This window comes from Oryctolagus cuniculus, chromosome 4 (assembly GCF_964237555.1).
Source record: "Oryctolagus cuniculus chromosome 4, mOryCun1.1, whole genome shotgun sequence".
Classification (NCBI taxonomy): domain Eukaryota; kingdom Metazoa; phylum Chordata; class Mammalia; order Lagomorpha; family Leporidae; genus Oryctolagus; species Oryctolagus cuniculus.
Window position 1 is genome coordinate 70,754,746 of NC_091435.1, and position 21,768 is coordinate 70,776,513.

Genomic DNA, 21,768 nt, shown 5'->3' on the forward strand with positions numbered 1-21,768 from the left:
GAGGATAGAGGTTATGTTCTGGACCAGGCTCCTAATGGAAAATTCAAATGCAGGACATTTCTGGGGCCCATAATCCGAGTTTCCAGAAGTCACATCCAGTCATCCACATTTAAGCTACAAAAGTGGTTCTGAGACCAGGTGGATGACTAGGTAAGTTCGAATCCTTATAAATGTATAGCTTTATCTCCCTTAACTTTGAAAACAAATACATTCTGTTTATGCTAATCCAGTGTCCTTGTTCTCTAGATGTTTTTGTATGTCTGCTTAATCTCATCTGGAATATTTTGCCTGCTCCTTACTACCTGTTCACATCCTCCCCACTTGCAAAATTGGGTTCCAGTTTTACCTCCTTTCTAACTCACACCTAAGTGGCTAAGTAGGCTACCATAATAGCTCCTAATTGGTCTGTATCCCCAGACTAAGATCCTACTGACTTATTCTCCAGGTAATAGCTACAGATCTCTTTTAACCCATAAATGACAGCATATACCCTTTAAAAATATCCTCTTAAATGTAAATCAAAACCACAATGAGGTTTCACCTCACTCCAGTTAAAATGGCTCTCATACATAAATCAACAAACAACAAATGCTGGTGAGGATGGGAGAGGGGAGAAGATACCCTAATCCACTGTTGGTGAGAATGTAAACTGGTGCAGCCACTGTGGAAGACAGTATGGAGATACCTCAGAAAGCTTATTGGAGACCTACCATATGACCCAGCCATCCCACTCCTGGGAATTTACCCGAATCCAAAAAAATCAGCAAATGAAAGATTTATCTGTATCCCCATGTTCACTGCAGCACAATTCACAAAAGCTAAGATATGGAATCAACCCAGATATCTATCAACTATTGACTGGATAAAGAAATTATGATATTATACACTATGGAGTACTACTCAGCTGTAAAAAAAAATGAAATTCTGTCTTTTGCAACAAAATGGATGCAACTAGAAACCATTATATTTAGCAAAATAAGACAGTACCAAAAAGACAGACACCATATGTTTTCCCTGATCCAAGATAACTAATAGAATACCTAAAATTTAATGTACTGGAGTGAAATGAGCATTTTGAGATTTGATGATTGTTTACAGCCCTTGTCTCTGAGGAACAATGTTTTATTTTTTTTCTTCATACTATTTGTTGAACTGTTTTACTTCATAAAGGGTAAACTTTATGATAATGAAGTATACTGAAAGTACATTTTTGTAAAAATTCAGAGTGGGAAAGGGAGATGGAGGAGGAAAAAGAGTTGGAGCAGAGCAGAAGGGAGGATAGTGTGGGAAGTCTCACTATGTTCTTAAATCTGTATACATGAAAAACTTGAAACATATAACTTAAATAAAATTAAAAATATTTTAAAAATCCTCTAAAGACTTCCTTTCAGTCTCTACCATGACCCATGTAATCATGTCAACATGATCATTCTCTTACTTCATTCACTTTGAGTCACACATTTCTTCTTGCTCACCTTATATCATTTTAAGTAGCTCCTACTTCAAGACCTTTATGATAATTATTCATTCTGCCTAAAATGCTCTTTTTCCTGATATCACATACTAGTTTTTTGCATTATGTAAGTCTTTTCTCAAATATCTCCTGCCCAGTGAGAATTTTTCTAGTATATTTCAGATAGCACTTTTACCACTGTCTATCCCTGTTTTCTACCTCCTTATCTTGTTTATTTTTCCCTAGACCATATATATATGATGCAATATATTTAGAGAAAGAGAGAGAGAGAGAGAGAGAGTCTGTCTCTCTTTCCACTATACAATAAGTCTCATAGGGAATTTTCTTTAGTTTCTCACTATATTCCCAGTAACATCTGAAACAGTATAGGTGTTTGACAGCTACTAACTGATGGAATGAATAGGCAGATGAATAAAGTAGTCTGAGACTTTTATGTCTCATCTCAATCTCATAACCTTTAAATTGAGAAAAAAAAAATCCTTAGGCTTCGTGGTGCAGCAATGTTTTGGATTGTTCCAGGGCTTTTCACTTTTTCCATGGGACTGCATAGGCCAGCCCGGACAACCACCTACAGGTCAGGTCTTAATACAGAGTTATTGAGAGGAGTAAACCAAATTAGATAGTTAGCTAAAAATAGTATCTCCTTTGAGTTTATAAAGATATTTCCCCAACCAAACTGGTCTTAGTGTATTAGACTGGCATTGAATACTGTGCTTAAGGTACTCCCAATTGGAGGGAGAGCAAACTATTCTTTCATGCTATTTATTTTGTGAAAGTACCAAGTATAAGCCATCTTTGTATTCGCAATGTTCCAAATATTGCTGAACAGATAGCAGAGTTTCCATGTTTATTAAATAAATGCCAAACAGACTCATGATAAAAACACAACAAAACTTTCAGTGCTATTTTTCTATATCTCAATTTTGTGATAGTAGTAACTAATCTCAACGAATAAAACAATTGCCTTGGGGGCCAGAGCTGTGGCACAGTAGGTTAATCCTCTGCCTGTGGCACTGACATCCCATATAAGCGCCAGTTCTAGTCCCAGCTGCTCCTCTTCTAATCTAGCTATTTGCTAGGGCCTGGGAAAACAGTAGAAGATGGCCCAAGTCCTTGAGCGCCTGCACCTATATGGGAGTCATGGAAAGAATCTCCTGGCTCCTGGCTTCAGATAGGCTCAGCTCCAGCCATTGAGGCCATTTGGGGAGTAAACCAGAGGAGGGAAGTTCTCTCTCTCTCTCTCTTTCTCTCTCACTTTCTCATTCTCTGTAACTCTACCTCTCACATAAATAAATAAAATCTTTTTTAAAAATTAGCTTGATTGAACATATACTATATAAAATCTATTCTTGCAACTTTCCTACATAAATCAAATTGAAAAACTCATTGTGAAGAAACATGTCTCATTCATCTTGTATCCTACAGTTCTTAGGACAGTGTCTGACTGAAAAAGGAGGAAAAACTTCAGATCAACAGATAGAGAAGTTAAAAGTCCTGGCAGCAACCAGTGAGTATTAAAGAATGCCAGTCTGACATGATTATCAGATATTAGGTAATAAATATAATGCCAACTAAACATATGGATTTCTACCTGTTTCTGCGGAAGACTTGAATTTTAAAATTATTTCATGAGCATAGGGGATCAGAACTGATGGTGATTATTTACTATAAAACTGCTCCTTCCCAGGGTATTGCTGATCAAAGTGCTAGACACTCAAATCCATGAAAATCTACACCTTTTCAGTCAACCCTCTTTTATTTATTTATTTTTTTGACAGGCAGAGTTAGACAGTGAGAGAGAGAGAGACAGAAAGAAAGGTCTTCCTTTTTCCATTGGTTCACCCCCCAAGTGGCCGCTACGGCTGGCACATTTTGGCCGGCACGTTCCTCCTGGTCTCCCATGTGGTGCAGGGCCCAAGGACCTGGGCCATCCTCCACTGCCTTCCCGGGTCACAGAATAGAGCTGGACTGGAAGAGGAGCAACCAGGACAGAATCCGGCGCCCCAACTGGGACCAGAACCCGGGTTGCCGGCGCCACAGGCGGAGGATTAGCCTAGTGAGCCGTGATGCCGGCCAGCCCTCTTTTATACTTAGGTAAGATTTTTCAGCAAATGGATGTTGTAGCAGTTTGTTTACTAAATAAGAAAGTCCTCTTCAATATAAGAAGTAATAGCAGAGATGATGAAATATACTAGGAAATCAATATTCTTTATGTATATCCATCATGGGTAGGTAACCAACTACTTCCAATTGTCTGAGACTGATTGGTTCCTGGGATATAGAAGTTTCAATGCTAAAATAGAGAAAACTGGGGCCAGTCAGGGCAAGTTGATTGCCATAATCATGGTACAATTTGCTAATTTAGTTATCTGATATGTATTCATATCTCTATGTGGGATAAATATATATATATATGTAGAATATATGATGAACAACTAGGTACCACTAGGATATAAATACAAGTGAATTATGAATTCACTGGTCTGTGTGGACTCAGTACCCCATAAAAAGTACAAATCCCTTTTCATTTCATTTTCTCTTGATTTCATCTCTAAACCCTCAGTTTGGACTTCTTACTTAAGTGCCAACATTGAATATATGGATTGCTTTTATTACAGTTGCAGACATTAATTTAGGGTATTAGGGAAATTTGCTTTTCTTGAGAAGAGAGGGAAAAATGAGAAGCAGCAAAGGAGCCTGGTGTCAACGGGTGCATGGCTCATCTATTTTTCACAACCACAAATGTGGTCATTTATGATTCTAATGTCACTAAGAGCAATTAAAATTTTCCTAACCCAGTATGCATACTTTCTATGTATTCCAGAACTGAAACATACAGTTTAAGCTCCCAAAACCAAGGCAAGATATATAAATTACTCTAGACCTAATTCTGCTGAGCTACTTAGTGTCAGACAAATGGAAGCAGCCCCTTGTGTTCTCCTCACAATACCTATGGTCCCCATCCCACCACACCATATGGACTTAAGGGGGCTCCAAGGTAGTAGTCAGTCTTTGAGCACAGAAGAGCCATCAGAATCTATCTTGCAGTCTGAAAAAAATATTGCATTTTCCAAAAAGTTACAATGCCAGCTTTAAACACTGAAGGGCAACATCTTCTTTCTGAATATCTCTGGTCAGTCTTAGCAATGAGACCTACTTTTGAGGCTCCATTTCTTTTATGTCTTTCGTATTTAATGATAAAAAAGAAATATCTACATTTATAATACACATGAAACAGTGAAATTAGGAAAAAATTCTATTTGATGTATGTCTGTTTTTTTTTAAGCTCCCATGACTAAAAAGATCAACAGTTACCTACACTTGTAATATTTATGCCTCCCAGACTCAGTGTAATGAGTTTCATCTCTGATTGAATTTTTATAACTGACTTTCATTTACCTGTGAAATAGGTAATAGAAAGCTTTGGTAGGCTCCTGCCCTAAAGAATCAGATGCAAAAGTTAGTGCTACTGCAAGGAATAGAGGGAACAAAAAATTGTCACCTTCACAGGCTACCACTGTATTCCTTTGCTTTTTGGGGAGAAGGAAAGCTACCATCCTAGATGTAAACACAGCAATGAGTGAAGTACAGAAGATTGATCAAACAAATCTGAAAACTATTGTCTTCAGCTCTTTCATGAAACCATGGTGTGTCCTCTTAATTTTGGCCAAGTGCCCAGTTGAGAGAATTCTTCCACAAGATGAACATGTTTCAGAGCAAACCCTTATCCTAATTGATGGTTTTTAAAAGCCCAACCCTCCATTCTGCTCAGGGCACTGCTTGCGTAGGTAAGCCAACACAGAGGAGACAGGACTTCCTCCATTAGACTGGCTGGAACCCAGGTTTTATACGAATTCAGCCTAAATAAAAAACCTCTGCTTTTCAATCCCTTTGTTCTCTTGGATGTCACAGCTTCCTGCTCTATTCGCTTCCTTTTATAGTCTTCCCTCACCAAGCATTTCAGGAAAAAAAAAAAAAAGCTAAATAAAGATCACAGCCTGTTCCATTGTGTCCCCTTCTTCTTCATCATCTTCTTTTCCATTTGTGCAATGTTGTGGCACCTATTAACTACCAATGTTTTCAGAATGACATTATACAAGGTGCAGGCTGTACCACCGTGCCCTAAAAATATCAACAACTGCATTAGTCTCACAATAATTAATGGCAGGCATTATGCAAATGACAACTTTTTCGCTGCAAAATAATGACATTTCTTCATTTTGAGCAGAGTTATGCAAAACAATGAATTTAGGATGATAAATCACACAGGAGAATTAAGAAAGCCATAACGTTCCTGCCCAGGCAGGCAGAAAGATAGACAGACCAACAATTTAGAAGACATTGTTTGTTCCCACACCACTATAAAAAATCATAGCCAGTCGGCCATTAATGTGTGTGGGTTTTTTTCCTTCTCCCCTTTAGGCAACAATGCATAAGGGGATGCTAAATTCTAGCAATTGGATCATTACAAGTCACAAGCAAATTTTTCTTTATTAACCTTAATAAGTCATTCACTCAGAGACTATAGTCATCAGGCAAATAAAAAGTATCACATGCCATTCTGCTACACATTAACTAATTCCTTATGCAAACATCACAACATATAGCAATTACTGCCGCTCAAAAAAACAAAGTCATTTTCAATTTATTTTATTGCCTTTATACTTGGCCATTTCCTGTAGCACATTATCGTTTCTTTCCACAACAACCCGAGGTGGAATGAAGAATTTCTGCAGCAATAAGCCCTTCCCCTAGTCACCTTTGTTACACCTTTTTCCCTTGCTGGGGCTGCTAAGATAGGTTAGAGGCAGGGTATGTGGGTGCTCCTTTATAGCGCATCTCCAGTAAACCTTACTCAGAATGCCACATGCAGTTCCTATCACTGTGGCAAAGGCAGCAGGGGGTAGACACAAAGAGCAGGTCTGATTGTCACCTACATTCACTACCATCATACCAACAGCTTTCCTTGGTTCCATGAAACAAAGTAAGTCTCGTTGTAGATCTGCTACTAACAGGTGAACATTAAAGTCAATATATGCAACGTCAACCTGAGAGATGCACATCATGGTTAATAAGGATTATGAGGCAATTCATCTTGCTTTATTCAGCACATAACCTGTCCCTTCCAGAATTTTAAGTGAAGTACAATAACAACTATGGAGCTTTCCCTGTCCCCAGTGTTAAATAGGATATCTTTGCTTTTCTATTCTACTTTGTTCCACAGCATTCATTATCCAAGGCTCCCAGGATATGAACCTGACACTAAATAAACTCTACTCCTTGTCATTGAATTCCTTTCAGCCCATTTTACAGACTGATAAGAGGATTCTGAGCCCTGAGGGCCTTTCCATGATATTGGGTAAGGAAGCAGGTCAAATCTGATTTTCTCTCCAATGTTCTAACCTGTGAGGCTTGTGGCCTCTTTCTCATAATCATGAGCACTCTTTCCTGCTGGTAAACAATTATGCTGAAAAGAGCTTGTCCACATACTTTCTCACACTAAATGATCATCACCCTCTATTCTCCTAAATCTACAATCCATTCCCCATTTCTTAAGGTAGAACATTTCCAAAATACACACAGGAAAAGCTCCCTTTTCAGTTTCTCCTCCTGAAGGTAATAACATTTTGCAGTTCTCCTTAAATAAAATCCAGCCCATGCTGGATCAATAAGAATGATGCCCATTTCCCTAATGGCAGCCGATTGCCATTTGCTATTCAAATCAGACTAGATAAATTACAGTACATGCCAGGGAACAGGCCAGTGAATTAAGACAGGCCTCCAGAGGACCAGCGATATTATTAATCTTTTAAGACACTATCATATTTCTTCTTGACAGTGTGCGTAGACTCACAGACACACTGCACCCAGATTGAAATATCAGCTGCTGAAAAAAATCAATAGTGTTAGAAACACAATAATTTTTGGTCTGCAGGGCCTACACTAAACAACATTCGTACCCCTCTGTGCCATCTCTTCTCCCACTTCCCATTTCCCATTCTCTCCTCCTCCATTTTTGCTCTTTCCTTTCCATTCTATGGTTTTAAACGCTCATAAGCCCAAATGACAAGATATTAGGAAGAAGTTTTCACTGGTAACCCTGGCCATTGTGGTTAGAGTGTTGATTTTCCATGGTTATCTGAAATGCAGTTTCACTAGCCTGGTACACTGTTTGGGTGTTATTGTTCTTTCCTATTGTAGTTTACACAGACACCCAACCCTTTGGGCATTTGCTTCTTTTTTATGAAGAAATGCAGATATGTAGGGAAGTGGACACACCTAGACAATTCTGGAGAAGTGGAATAGAGAGAAAGAAAAATAATGGAACCCTAGAACAGAAATGAAGACAAGAAGGGCAGATTCATTGAAGAGTAAGTGGAGAAAAACAAAACAAAACAAAACAAATGCTTCAGGGTTAGGTGGATGGAGTGCAATGTGTAGAGGGAAGTGTCTTCAAATTATATTCTGAAAACTTGGGTCTGAACTGTGTCTCTGGTATCTGGATGCTGTGCAACCTGGCCAGTTACTTAACCTTTCAGAGCCTTGGTTTCCTTATCTGTTAAATAAAACAATATAACCACCTACCCCCTGGCATTCTTGTGGGGGTTAACTAACAAGATGTTTGCATGAGCCTTCTAAATAATAAAGTGCTTTGTATATGATTAAGAATGGTAGATAGTTAATTTCTGCTACAGAGATTCCTTAAAACATGCTTTTTTTAAAAAAAATTCTATAGGACTAGACTATCATAAAAGCATCTTACAGGCTATCAATAAATAAACAAACTTATAGCTGCAGAAATGTCATTTACGGTCACATTGCTGGTAGTTGGCACAACTTCAACTAGACCAAGATCTCCTGATTGGTGGCCAACACCATTTACAGTCTACCAGACTGATTTTGCCTTTTCCAGATCTCTTTTTACTCCAGATTTGCGGCTTTGATTCTTATTCATGTTGTTCTTCGACTGTGAAAGCAGACCGAAGACACAAACATAAAACACCAAAGCAATTTAAAAAAAATTAAACTCCCTCTGAAAACCACACATACACAAATATCATGCTTGTCTATATAATATTGTCTTGATCCTAAGTCTCTCTTTAGCTACCTCACATTTTTATTCTTTCTTTCATAGCAAAATTTACTGAAAAAATTATCTGATTAGCTACCACCATATTTTTAGGAACTCTTCTTCTACTAACTGACTTTTTCCATTACACTCTACCAAATTTACTGTTGCCAGATCCAACAGTCCATTTTTAATTTCATTTTACTTTTAGCGGCAATTTAACATGGTAAGCCATTTCTCCCTTCTTGAAACACTGTGTTTATCTTCTGGGACACCCCTCCTTCCAGTTTTTCCTACTACCTTATTGGACACTTGAAACCAATTTAATTCTCATAAAATTTGAAATCTGCTACTAGTAATTCATTCTCAAGTTATTTCTGATTTGGAATAAACATAGCATATTTAGCAAAACAATGGACTCTTAGAAGGTATTCCTGAGATATCCATGTATTGAATGTCTAGATTTATGATTTCCTTTTTTGTTTCTTTGACAGGCAGAGTTATAAACAATGAGAAAGAGAGAAAGACACAGAGAAAGGTCTTCGTACCATTGGTTCACCCCCCAAAATGGCCGCCATGGACAGCCAGAGCTGTGCCGATCCAAAGCCAGGAGCCAGGTGCTTCTTCCTGGTCTCCCACGAGAGTTCAGGTGCCCAAGCACTTGGACCATCCTCCACTGCCCTCCCTGGCCACAGCAGAGAGCTGGACTGGAAGAGGAGCAACCAGGACTAGAATCAGCGCCCATATGGGATGCTGGCACCACAGGCAGAGGATTAACCAAGTGATCCACGTCGCCGGCCCCTAGATTTATGATTTGCTAACACAGAAGAGGACAGAAAATAGAGTTCTTAGTTTCGATTGATTTTTTTTTCATTCCACATATATCATAACAGACCACATTAATGAATTTTGAATATAAGGGATCTTTTACCTAATAATTTGTCAAACGAATAGATTTCTATATATGGACAAAAATCACAAGTTTTTTGTTTTGTTTGTTTTCTCTACTGTGTCAACACACACAGTGAAGACACAGAATTTCACATGGACCTCCATACTGAACTCAAAACACATACTTTTACACACAGATCTTCATAGGTTGTCATAGTGATACCAACTTGCTTATTAATATTTTTTCAATACCTTTAAGCCTTGTGGGTTCTTGCCACATATTCAGAGAAGAATTCTGAATATTGACTTAAATAGACCAGACAACATGGTAAGTTTTAAGGATTTTATTTAGTTAGAGAAATGAGTAGGAGAGGGAGGGCTTTATTTGGGGGAGAAAGCGAAGTCTAGAAGCTAAGTTGGGTCCATACCAGGCAGAGAGCAGGCCACAAGTGAGCCACATGCAGCAAGCATGTAGGCAGGAAAGCAGGGAGCTGGTGGCCACAGGCAGGGCAACAAAAGGGAGGGGCCCACTCTGCTTCAGGCCTTTTATCCACTTCAAAGGGGAGTGGTTACCTAGTCTGATTGGCAGGTGGGCATATAGGTGGGGTCAGGTAGGGGCATGAGATCACACAGGAGCATGGTATGATCTTCCAGCTCACAAATCTAATCTAATCGAATTTACTCTGCCTACCTACATCAATAGAATTCAACTAATTGTTCCAACTTTCAATTAATTGCCCCATCCAGTTTCTTGTTCCTTTAAGTTTGCATGACCACAACTATTCCTTGAGGTGCACATGGCAACAAATAAAAGTGGAAACCATTCCCAAAGTAATAAGAGTATGAGTAACCTACAGGCAGTATGTCTGATCCCCAGCAAAAGCAGGAAGATTTCTTGTAAGAATATAAGGTAAACCCTAGTGTACTGTCGTCTGGTTTCAGATGGAGTGAAAGTTCTTTGTGTCAGGGGAAGAAACAGTCCTTTCTGACTGAAAAATATGAACAGGGGAGGAAAGTACCTGAACACAGTCACTGACTGACTGTAACACATAAAAGATTGCTAGGATGATAAACTATCACAAGCTATCAAGACAACACAGGGCTAGTCAAAGCCAAAAATTATCTAAAAATATTATGGCACAAAATCAAGAACTTGATTCCTCCAAGAGGATGAATAAAGGTCATTTTCTTAAGGAAAAAAAAAGGAATGCTCCCATTATTTGCATGCCACCTGTGCCCAGGGGCAAACCCCGACTCCCTTTCCTGCTTAGATTCTTCCACAGAGTCAGCTTTCCTGGCCCCTAACCAAGGTTTTTCTTTTATCTAGACTAGAACAAAGATTCCATTTTGGGTCAGGAGAACATATCAGAAAAATTCTCAGAGTTAATACTTTAATTATATACAAATGTATGTGTGTGTGTGAGAGAGAGAGAGAGAGAGAGAGAGAGAGAAAGAGAGCTGTTCCACCAAGTTAAACTTTAACCATATTAATCCAGGGGGAAAATATTTCTGATTATCAACTAACAATTTTGTAAACAGTTATCTCACAGGTTAAATATTAACCTGAGAAATTTAACTGAAACTCCAAACAAGCAGGAGGAGCCAAAAGGCCAGGAAGGAGTGAAGACTTTGCTGCCTGTGAGTTATCAGGTTCCCTGGGGAAAGAGGGACTCAGGAAGTAAAGGTAGCATTTTGATGGGCGCTGGATGATGCATAGGAAACTGGGGGGAGAGCAGATGACAGCAGGAAAGGAGCCTGCAAGACTCCCGCTGTGTATTGTCACATTTCACGAGGCAGAACAATGAGTTCAGACCTCACTAGAAAGAAAGCTCATGGGGAAATGAATCTACTGATAATGTTCCTACTAACTGAAGGATAACAAAGATGTGTGTTTCAAGAATACTGGGGGTGGGGAGTGGCTTTTCTTTTTTAAGACACCAAACAGGAGGTGGGTTGGCCCACAAGCCCGCCTGGTACCTGAACCTCACGTGGAGCATTCTGGAGCCCCTCTCCACGTAGAAACGTGGGATAAAGGCTGACATGCTTCCCCGTTCCCAGTTACTAGTAATAAGCAAGGCTGGAATGTCAGCCAGCAATAATGAGTTATTAGGGGCTCTGACTCATGTTCTATGCTCTCGTCGACTTGCCCATCAGTTCAACTCCTGATTAATAGAATCATTTCACTAAGGAAAAATAGGATCTAGCCAGCAGACCAAGTCCAGAAGGTTTTCTATACCTGAGTTGTTTCACTACAAATATTGTCCTCTGGCAAGACTCAAAATGTTGAAAAAAATCCACGTGGCCAGGGAATTTGCACAATCTTGACATCTGAGGTGTACAGTAAAGCTGATATATTTTTAATGCTGTTTCAAGAATTGTTAGGATCTGTTAAGAGTCTTCCTGTCTGTATTTGAAAGATCAATCGCCTTGCAGATTAAAAAAAATCATTAAAAGAAATCTTCCTTGTGAAGATTTTTAAGGAAGACTCCCATTGGTCCTGAAAGAGTGAGACCAAATAATGTGACTGGCTCAAGGGAAAAATAGGATGAGGTTTAAAAAAGGAAGCTACAGAAATAATTCTTAGATAATATTATGTATATTTTGTTTAGATTTAAGAATCTAACCCATCACATGTTACTTTTGGTATTTTTCTTATACATTTAATACACAAATCATGCTTATTGAAAACTAAAGAATATAGATCACATCTTATACTTGGAAATATTTTACAGTTTATAAAATATTTTCACATAAATTATATTTTGTTTTACTGACAAGTGAAAAAAGTAAAAAAGAGCAGGTTCTATAATCTCTCTTCTATAGATAAGAAAGTTTCATGCTGGCATTGATGTGGTTGTGCAGAGTGACGTGAACAGAGGAGATAGGACTCATTGGCAGCCTTGTTATCCATCTGAACATGTGGAGTGAGGGAGCAGCATGAGGCTGTGGATAAGGAATGGCTGTATGAGCGGGTGGCCAGAGGAGAGGATCAAGGAGGGAGAAATGCTAAATAATTCAAAAGGAAGTGCAGAAAAGCCATGAGTAAAGAGCAAAATTTAGAGTAATTTATGGGAAAGAAAAAATATTTGGGACAAGAATTCAGATCACTTATACATTTGGTGTATAATCATTGTATGCCTACTATGTTTGCTTTTCTGTGATAGATGTAAACAACAATGTATAGAGACACTGATCTGTGGCTGAGGTACTTAATATCTAGTTACTGACTTACTTTTCAGAAATAATTATAGTACAAAAAATTCAGTTATTCAGAATAAGGGTGTACAGATAAAATCATCACTTATAGCTAGGTTGACAATGGAAAGCCTCAGTATGATGAAGAAATCTTGCTGGACTTCGAGAAAGATTTGGAAAATGATCAGATTCAGTTTCTGTGATGGGCATAAGAAAAAGCACAAAAGCAGAAAGAGATATTTGGGAGCAACAAAGAAAAAGTTAACTGCAATTGTATGGAAATAATGTTGAAAACATAAGTTGTGTGTGGAAGTGAAGGAGGTCCTTGAATGTTGGACCAAGTCATCCATTTTTTAAAAAAAGCCATCTAATACAGGCTTTTAAGTAGGGCACTGGTGTGATCAAGGTGGTATTTTAGTATGAGGAATTGGGAATGATAGGCAGAATAGGTTGGAACAGAGAGCCTAGAGGGAGAGGGACCAAGAGAAAGAGAGAACATTGCAATAACCCAGGCATTACGAGTTGGTCATAAATATCTGACCTACGTACGTAGTGTTTGTAGCAATGTAAAGGAAATGACAGGTCTGGAGACATTGTAAGGAAAGAAATGATAATTAGTAGTTGTTAAATTTCTACTACATGCCAGGCACTGGACTAGGTACTTTTCACCTAGTTAGCTCATTTAACCTGTACACAGGCTCTAAAAGGCAAATCACCTTATTGTTTCTATTTTACAGATGAATAGTCAGCAACTGTCTCAAAGTTATACTGTTAGTAGGTGGTGAAGCCAGGATTCAAAATCCAGGGATTCTAACTCCAGAGCCTGTTCTCTGAACCTCTGTGTTTACAGTTTTTCCTAGGGATAAGGATAGCACTGGTGAATCATATTTAACCAGATTTGATAGAATTTGATGACCAGTTGTGTCTAAGTTGTAATTATGGAGTGTATGAAGTTCATAACTGTAAAGCTGTATAGTTCTGCATACATTCCTACAGACTTATTTCTAAGAGTATAGTTTAAAAACTTGCCATGGGACCCCAAACCCCCAATTGTGTCTAAATCAGAAGACCCTGGATTCTTGTTTCTGAGATTGTTGGGTGGAAAGTAGAATGATGACACTATGAATAAAAGCACAGAAATTAACAAGACCTTCTCCTTCGTGTTATACATTTGTTCTTAATGTTCCAATGACTTTTTGGACTTAAAAGTATTGATTTATATCAAAAGTCACAAAACCAACTGAAGCACCAAACTTCAAAACACTTTGAAGATGGATGCTTGTTGATTCTTCTTTCCTGATTCCATGAATGTATATTTGGAGTTTCACACAGTTCTTGGTACATAACAGTTATGTAACAATAACGTGTTGAATGAATCAATCAGAGGGGTATTAATCATAAATAAGGGGCCAGCGCTGTGGCATAGTGGGTTAAGCCTCAGCCGGCAGCACTGGCATCCCATATGGGTGTCGGTTCAAGTCCTGGCTCCTTCTCTTCCTATTCATCTCTCTGCTATGGCCAGGAATATCAGTGGATGGCTTCAGATCAGCCCAGCTCTGGCTGCTGCAGCCATTTGGAGAGTGAACTACCAGATGGAAGACCTCTCTCTCTCTCTCTCTCTCTCTCTCTGTATCTCCCTCTCTCTCTCTGTAACTCGGCCTCTCAAAATAAATAAATAAAATCTTTTAAAAAATCAGAAATAAGTTAAAAAAAAGGGTGAAGGCAGTAGAGTCAAAAATATATGACCCAGAATTTGACAGACCTTGCTTCAAATCCTGGCTCAGTCATTTTCAAACTATACATCATAGGGCAACTTATTCTGAACACTTTGTATATTAATAAACATTTTGAATAGGGAAGCCAGATATCTTTCTGGATTCAGTCCTTCTATGGAAAGGTAGTGGACCTATGCAAACCTAGAAAGAAATGTTCCCCCAAAGGCAGTTATCTCTAACAAAAGGAAATCTGCAAACTTCTCTTCTTTTAATTTGAAAAATCTACATCAAGACCAAAGGAAAAAAATTCTGCCAAATAATTGCCAGTTCTAAAAGAAAAATAAATTATTTTCAGAGTAGCAAAAACTATAGAGTTTCAAATGAAAGGGAGATTTTAATTGCGGGGAGACCTATCAGCTGAACGGTTTAGTTTGGACTTGTGGGATCAGTAGCAGCCAGTGGGATATATATTAAAGAAAAGACCAAGTTTAATTAGCCTTAAGATTTTATACAGCTTGGCTCTTCCCTCCCACACCTTGTCTGATTCCAACGGGTCAACCTCCTTTTCAATCAGGCTCCCTCCCGTCCTTTTCTCAGCTGCTGTCATGACAAGCCAATGGGAGAATGACATACAGAGGAAAACAAGGTTTGAGTAATTACTGCACTGTGGCTGGTTGTTGTTCGAGCATCATTTTATTCCTTCCAATCACAAAGGTCCTTGGACTTCACAGCTCTGTGTTTCAAATGGGGGTGATGCTGATTATATTATGACATTACAGCAGAGACAGGCAGATCAGACAAAGTGAATTTCACTCAGTAATTAAACTGCAGTTTCTTTCGTCTAAAGTCCAGGGCAGGATTAATCGAAAGGTAGCTCTTTATCATTCCGATTAGTGCTGGGATTTGAAGAGTGAGCTCTGATTTGATAGCTAGCCCTGAATCTGGCTGACTGGTGGCCCCACATCTGTCTAACTTGCAAAAATAACATCAGATCAAGATACATTTGCAAGGTTATGCCCTTCACTTTTATTTTATTTTATTTTTCTGAAGGAAATGCAAATAGATTCAAATATGCTGCCATTTCCATTACCCTGTTTTCTATTACAAAAATGACTATTAAAAAGAACAGGTCCTTCCAAACCCCATAGCATTTTATAAATGGTTTTCAATAATTCCACTTAGTCTCGTGCTCTAATGGCTTCTTTTTTTTTTCCTTCTGAATTTTCATTATCTGAGACTCAATTGGAATATTTGGATGGTCCAAACAATGGATTTTCAAGCTGCTCACAGATTCTACTTATATTTCAAGGACCTCATGGTAGGATTTATGGAGGAATTTTGTTTCCTTCTATAGCTCTTTTAATTTATATGAGATCTTCAAATTCTTTTTTGAGTAATGACTTGAAATTGATTCTGAATCCTAGTTGCCTATAGAGTTACCTATGAAGCTTTGTAAACAATTAGCCATCTAGTGCTCATTATGTACCCATGAATCAGAATTTCTTGGATTGGCATCCAATAATATGCATTTTTTTTAGATTTTTAAAATTTATTGAAAAATAGAATTATATATAGAGAGAATGAGATACAGAGAGAGCTTGTCCATCCGCTGGTTCACTCCCCAAATGGAGCTGGGCCAAAGCCAGGACTGGAGCTTCTTCTAGGTCTCCTGTCTCCCATGGGTGGCAGGGGCCCAGGGACTTGCACCATCTTCTGCTGGTTTCCCAGGCACATCAACAGGGAGCTGGATCGCAAGCGGAGTTAACAGGGGCTTGACCCGCTGTTCAAATGGGATGCTGGCGCTGCAGCTTAATTCACCATGCCACAGCACTGGCCCCACATGTGTATATTCTTAAAGTTAGTAAGTTTTCTGTGTGTAGCTGAAGTTGAAAACCACTGAGTAAGATACAAAGTATACTATCTGTATTTGCAAAAGATTTAACCAAATGAGCCATTGTCAAAGAAGAAAGACATGCTATTGTAGTGGAGAATCTCTTAATAAAGTGATAAAAAGCTTATTTTAGTATCCTTTGGATAGAAAAAAAATATTTGGAGCTCTAAAGAGCCATGAAAGAAGAGGAAAACTACAAAATGGACAGAGGGGCCCGCGCTGTGATGCAGCAGGTTAAAGCTGCGGCCTGAAGCATCCCATATGGGCGCCAGTTGGTGTCGTGGCTGCTCCTGTTCTGATCCAGCTCTCTGGTATGGACTGGGAAAGCAGTGGAAGATGGTCCAAGTCTTTGGGCCTCTGCACCCACGTGGGGGACCCAGAAAAAGCTCCTGGATCTTGACTTTGGACTGGCTCAGCTCCAGCCATTGCAGCCATTTGGGGAGTGAACCAGAGGATGAAGACCTCTCTCTGTGTGTGTCTCTACCTCTCTCTGTAACTCTTCTTTCAAATAAACCTAAAAAAAAAAAAAAAAGGACAGACCTAAGACAAGGCTTCCATTGTTCTAGCTGATAACCTTGAAGGCAACTGTTTACTGATCGAGCTCATCACATGATAACACTATAGCTACCAACCATATAATTTAAGATGACTATTCACTAACATCATGGAATCTCAGAATTTGGACACAAACATGGCATTATCTGTCATCTATTTTAACCCCTTTGTATGTAGATGTCTCTTTAGAAAAAGAAAAGCAGGCTTGAGAAACTCAGCCCTGGTTTAGAGCTTAAGGACACACATGTTGGAGTACACCGAATTACTGACTTGTCAGGCAGCCTTTATATATGCGCTTTGCTAAGCCTCAATTGTAATATCTTTAGAATGGGGTCAATAATGTGTCTCTCAAATAACTGTTTGGTTTTTTTTTTTTTTTCTTTAACAGGCAGAGTTAGACAGTGAGAGAGAGAGAGACAGAGAGAAAGGTCTTCCTTTTTCCATTGGTTCACCCCCAAAGTGGCCTCTACGGCCTGCGCATTGCGGCCGGCGTGCTGCTCCCATCTCAAGCCAGGAGCCAGGTGCCTCCTCCTGGTCTCCCATGTGGGTACAGGGCCCAAGCACTTGGGCCATCCTCCACTGCACTACCAGGCCACAGCAGAGAGCTGGCCTGGAAGAGGGGCAACCGGGACTAGAACCCGGGGTGCTGGCACCGCAGGCAGAGGATTAGCCTTATGAGCCGCAGCGCCGGCCCCATTTGGGTTTTATATTAATTAATTTAGATAAGAGTACCTGGCACACAAAAATATTACAACTCTATAAAAGTCTCTTGAAGACAAATGCAATCATTCCTTAAGCTGTCACTGAGTCTTTATCAGCATTAGGACTCACATGACAGTTTTCTTGAAGATTTGATACAGCAAGGAAAAAGAAAATGAATCCAAATAGAAATGGATTTCAAATTTTATGGAGCATAAGCATTACCTGGAAGTGATCACTAAAAATGAAAATTGCTGGGCTCTATTCCCAGAGATTCTGATTCAGTACCTAGGGGTGGAATCCAGGAAAATGCACTTTAGCAACCATCCAGGTGCTTCTGACTGAGGATCAAGGGTCCTCACTTTGCTAAAGACAGCTATAAAAGAATAGAAATTAGCCAAATTTCTTTCTCTAAAATAACCACATTGTGTGGTTTGACCAGGAAGAAACCATGCTTTCTAACCTTAGCATAGAATGCAGTCCGATGTAAGTCTTGTGCAAACATAACATGTTCATAGAGTATGATTATGCTCAGAGTAAAAATCTATTTTTCTTCATTTATATGCATTCCTGAATAATTATCATTTAGCCACAAATATTATTTTCAATTTTTCATCACACTGGGTACATGTAAGTATACAGGCATGGGTCAGACTCATTATCAACTCATCGTTTTCTTCTTACAAAATAATAAAGTAGCTTTCTGAAAAATTTGTGAATTCTTTAAATAAACAAAAGCAGTTATTTTCTCCTTTAAATGCATTGTAGAATAAAGTATTTTCAAACTGTGCTAATCAAGCTAGATAATAAAAATCAATGTACAATTGTGATTTGAATATTTTAAATGCAATTGATAAATTAATTTGCTGAAATGAATACATCCATCCTATAAATGGAGGCTCTTCTGTATCTAGGAAGAAATTTAAACATTTCATTCCCAAGATTTTCCTAGGGAAAGGATGATGACAGAAATTTTAGAAATGCTCTTAGATTTTTAAAAAATATTTATTTATTTGGAAGGCAGAAATATATATAGAAAAAAGGAGCAAGAGAATCTTCCATCTGCTTTCCCAGGTGTATTACAGGGAGCTGGATTGGAAGCTGAGCAGCCCAGTCTTAAACTTGTCCCCAACTGGCCACAACCTCCAGGGCTTGGCCAGACCAAAACCAGAAGCCTGGAGCTTCTTCTAGGTCTCCTAAGTGGGTGCAGGGGCCCAAGGACTTGGGCTATCTTCCACTGCTTTCCCAGGTGTATTAGAGGGAGCTGGATTGGAAGCTGAGCAGCCCAGTCTTAAACTTGTGCCCATATGGGATGCTGGCATCACAGAGGGCAGCTTTATCTGCTATGCCACAACAACAGCCCCAGATTTTTTGTAAAAAAACAATGCAAAGAAATGTGCATTAACTCTATTTAAAAGTCATTGTTCAACATGTTAAGAGAATCATGGTCTCTAATTACAATGGAGAAGACAATTGAGCTGAGGAGAAAAAAATAACAAAAAAAACTTCATCCTAAGAAAGGTTTAGCAACATTATAAGACAATATAGTTTAGTGGTCAAGCTTGAGGCTGAAGGACAATCTTAGTGCAGACTAAGCCAGCTGGAATTCTAAACCTAGGATTAGTTATTTAGGATTTCAGAAACTCAGGCACATAATTCTCTAAAGAGGTGACTTCAGTGGGGTCTGAATAAATACAATCTATTGTTTATTATAATAGTTGATAGTTAATTATAGGTACACAAATCATGCCACAAGGAACACTTTAAGGAAAAAAAAAAAAAAAACCAGCACAGATATTGAGATCTATAGAGAGCCAAAATTAAGAAAATGTTGGCCTGACTGGTGAGCATTTTGTAAGAAGAAGGTATCTGAGCTGGGTAAGGCAAGGTGACTATGATTTGGCTAGAGAGCAGAATAAAGATCATTTTACACAGGGTGAGGATCTGTTGATACAAGCTGCAGGCCAGAGTTAAACAAGTGTTTATGGCCATCAAATAAACAGTTTAGCAAAACGGTAAAGATAAATTTGGACTAAAGTAATACAGGGTTCTGAGTTCAAAAAAGTCCTTCTTCTTTTTTTTTTTTTTAAATCAACATCTCTTTAGAACAGTGGTTCTCAAATTTCAGCATACATCAGAATCATCTAGATGCCTTGTTCAGTAGGGCAGGGAGAAGCCAGAGAATCTGCACTTCTAACACATTCTTAGGTGATGTTAATGCTAATGGCCACTTTGAGAACCACTTCTTTATAAGATGGAACGCCAGAATTGAATAGAGACAGAACTGAATTGAAAGATGGCAAGACAGAGTTAGATGCTTTCCAGAATAACTGAACAGCCTTGGTTTCCTATACAATTTTATACCCACTTTCTTACCAAGTTATACAAGAACCTGCACAGAGATGAACTAAGGAACACAATTCTTACTTTGACTTTCTAAGCTGTGTTAGGTTTAGGTCCTTAACGTTCGGGATGAGGAAGCCTATGAACAAAATGAGCTTAGGTCAACCAGCCTGCAAACTTGAAGGGCAGACCTTTGGTAGTACTGCTTGGGATGCCAACATACCATATCAGAGTGCCTGATTTGAGTACCAGCTACATTTAAAATTCCAGCTTTCTGCCAGTGTGCACCCTTGGGGGGCAGCAGATGATGTCTCAAGTACCAGGGTCCCTGCCACCTGTGAGGAAGAAAACCTGGATGGAGATCTTGGGTTTTGGGTCCAGCATGGAACTGTTGTGGATATCTGGGGAGTGAACTAGTGGATAGATATCTTCCTGTCTGTCTCTGTCTCCCTGCCTTTCAAATAAAATGAAAATTAATATATAAAAATTTTAAAAAGAGAACTTAATCATTATTGAGGATATTCAAGAATTGAAGGTAACAGTGCCTGGAGACTGAAGGAAGGTGGAATTTTTATTTTAAAGATCCTCTGTTAATCTGTGCTGGGCATTTTATACTTGGGTGACACTTAACTTCTTGCCCTCAATCCATAAATGATTCTTAGCTCACCTTAGTTCAACTTTTTGTTTTTTTCAACAAGTAATCAGGAGTGGACAGGGGGAACTCGACCTCTCTACTTAGGCGTGGGGCCACTGTTTAAGCATCTCCACCTCTTGCTTCAAGATCATTCTCCAAGATAAGCTTCCATCACGTAGTAACTATACTGTAGGAAATATTTTAAAAGATAGGAAGAGGAAATAAAATGCTCTGAGACTATTTTCTCATGCATGACTCCAAAAGCCAGTATCTCATAAGTTAGTACTTTATTTTCAATGGCAAACTGAAAAAAAATGCATTTGAAGGAGAAAGGTCAAAAGTGTGTTTAAAATGTTTGAAACTTGAAAAATCTCTCAATAACAGTAGCTTGTTTACTTCTGAGCCATTCATATTTACTTAAAATAAGAAGCTGTATAATTATAATTAATAATAATAACAACAATCAGCACAAGTACAGCAGAAATAATGGTGGTGAGCACCATGGGCCCAGATCCCCATAGTTACAAAGGATAAGAATTTGTCTAAGTATTTTTAACAATAGACAGCTGCATAATAACCCATGGAAAAAAATGAAAGGAAAAAACCTCATGTTCCCAAGAAAAGACCATAAACAAAAAGAAAATAAATTTTAATACCTGTTGCTAACTATTGTTACTTTACAGATCAGGTCTGGCAAGTTAGGCAGACAACAACATGAAGCCTCTATGTCTCTTAGGAAACAGCATCAACATGAATTCCTGGATGAATTCATTTCCATTTCTAGTTAGCATCCCCATCCACTCATAAGAGATAGAAATAGCACTTGTATAGTGTTTTGCAGTTCATAAAGTGTTCTCACACACATCATATTATTTGATTGTCTCAAAAATCCCATGGGATACGTAAGCAGGGAAAGTATTAATATTATACCCATCTGAAGGTAAGCTAACTAAGAATCAAAAAAGAAGAAAGCAGAGGCCGGCGCGGTGGCTCACTTGGTTAATGCTCTGTCTGCGGTGCTGGCATCCCATATGGGCACCGGATTCTGTCCTGCTTGCTCCTCTTCCAGTCCAGCTCTCTGCTGTGGCCCGGGAAGGCAGTGGAGGATGGTCCAAGTGCTTGGGCACCTGAACCCGCGTTGGAGACCAGGAAGAAGTGCCTGGCTCCTGGCTATGGATCGGTGTAGCCCCGGCAGTGGTGGCCATTTGCAGGGTGAATCAACGGAGGGAAGACCTCTCTCTCTCTCTGTCTCTCTCTCTCTTTCTCTCACTAACTCTATCTGTCAAATAAATAATAATAATA

The 21,768-nt window shown here is 38.9% G+C and overlaps 1 protein-coding gene across 36 annotated transcripts in view; it reads right to left on the bottom strand.

Moving 5' to 3' along the window:
* ZBTB20 (zinc finger and BTB domain containing 20) overlaps positions 1-21,768 on the bottom strand; it is an 877,267-nt gene that overhangs the window by 391,342 nt on the left and 464,157 nt on the right. The gene's annotated exons all lie outside the window — the stretch shown is intronic.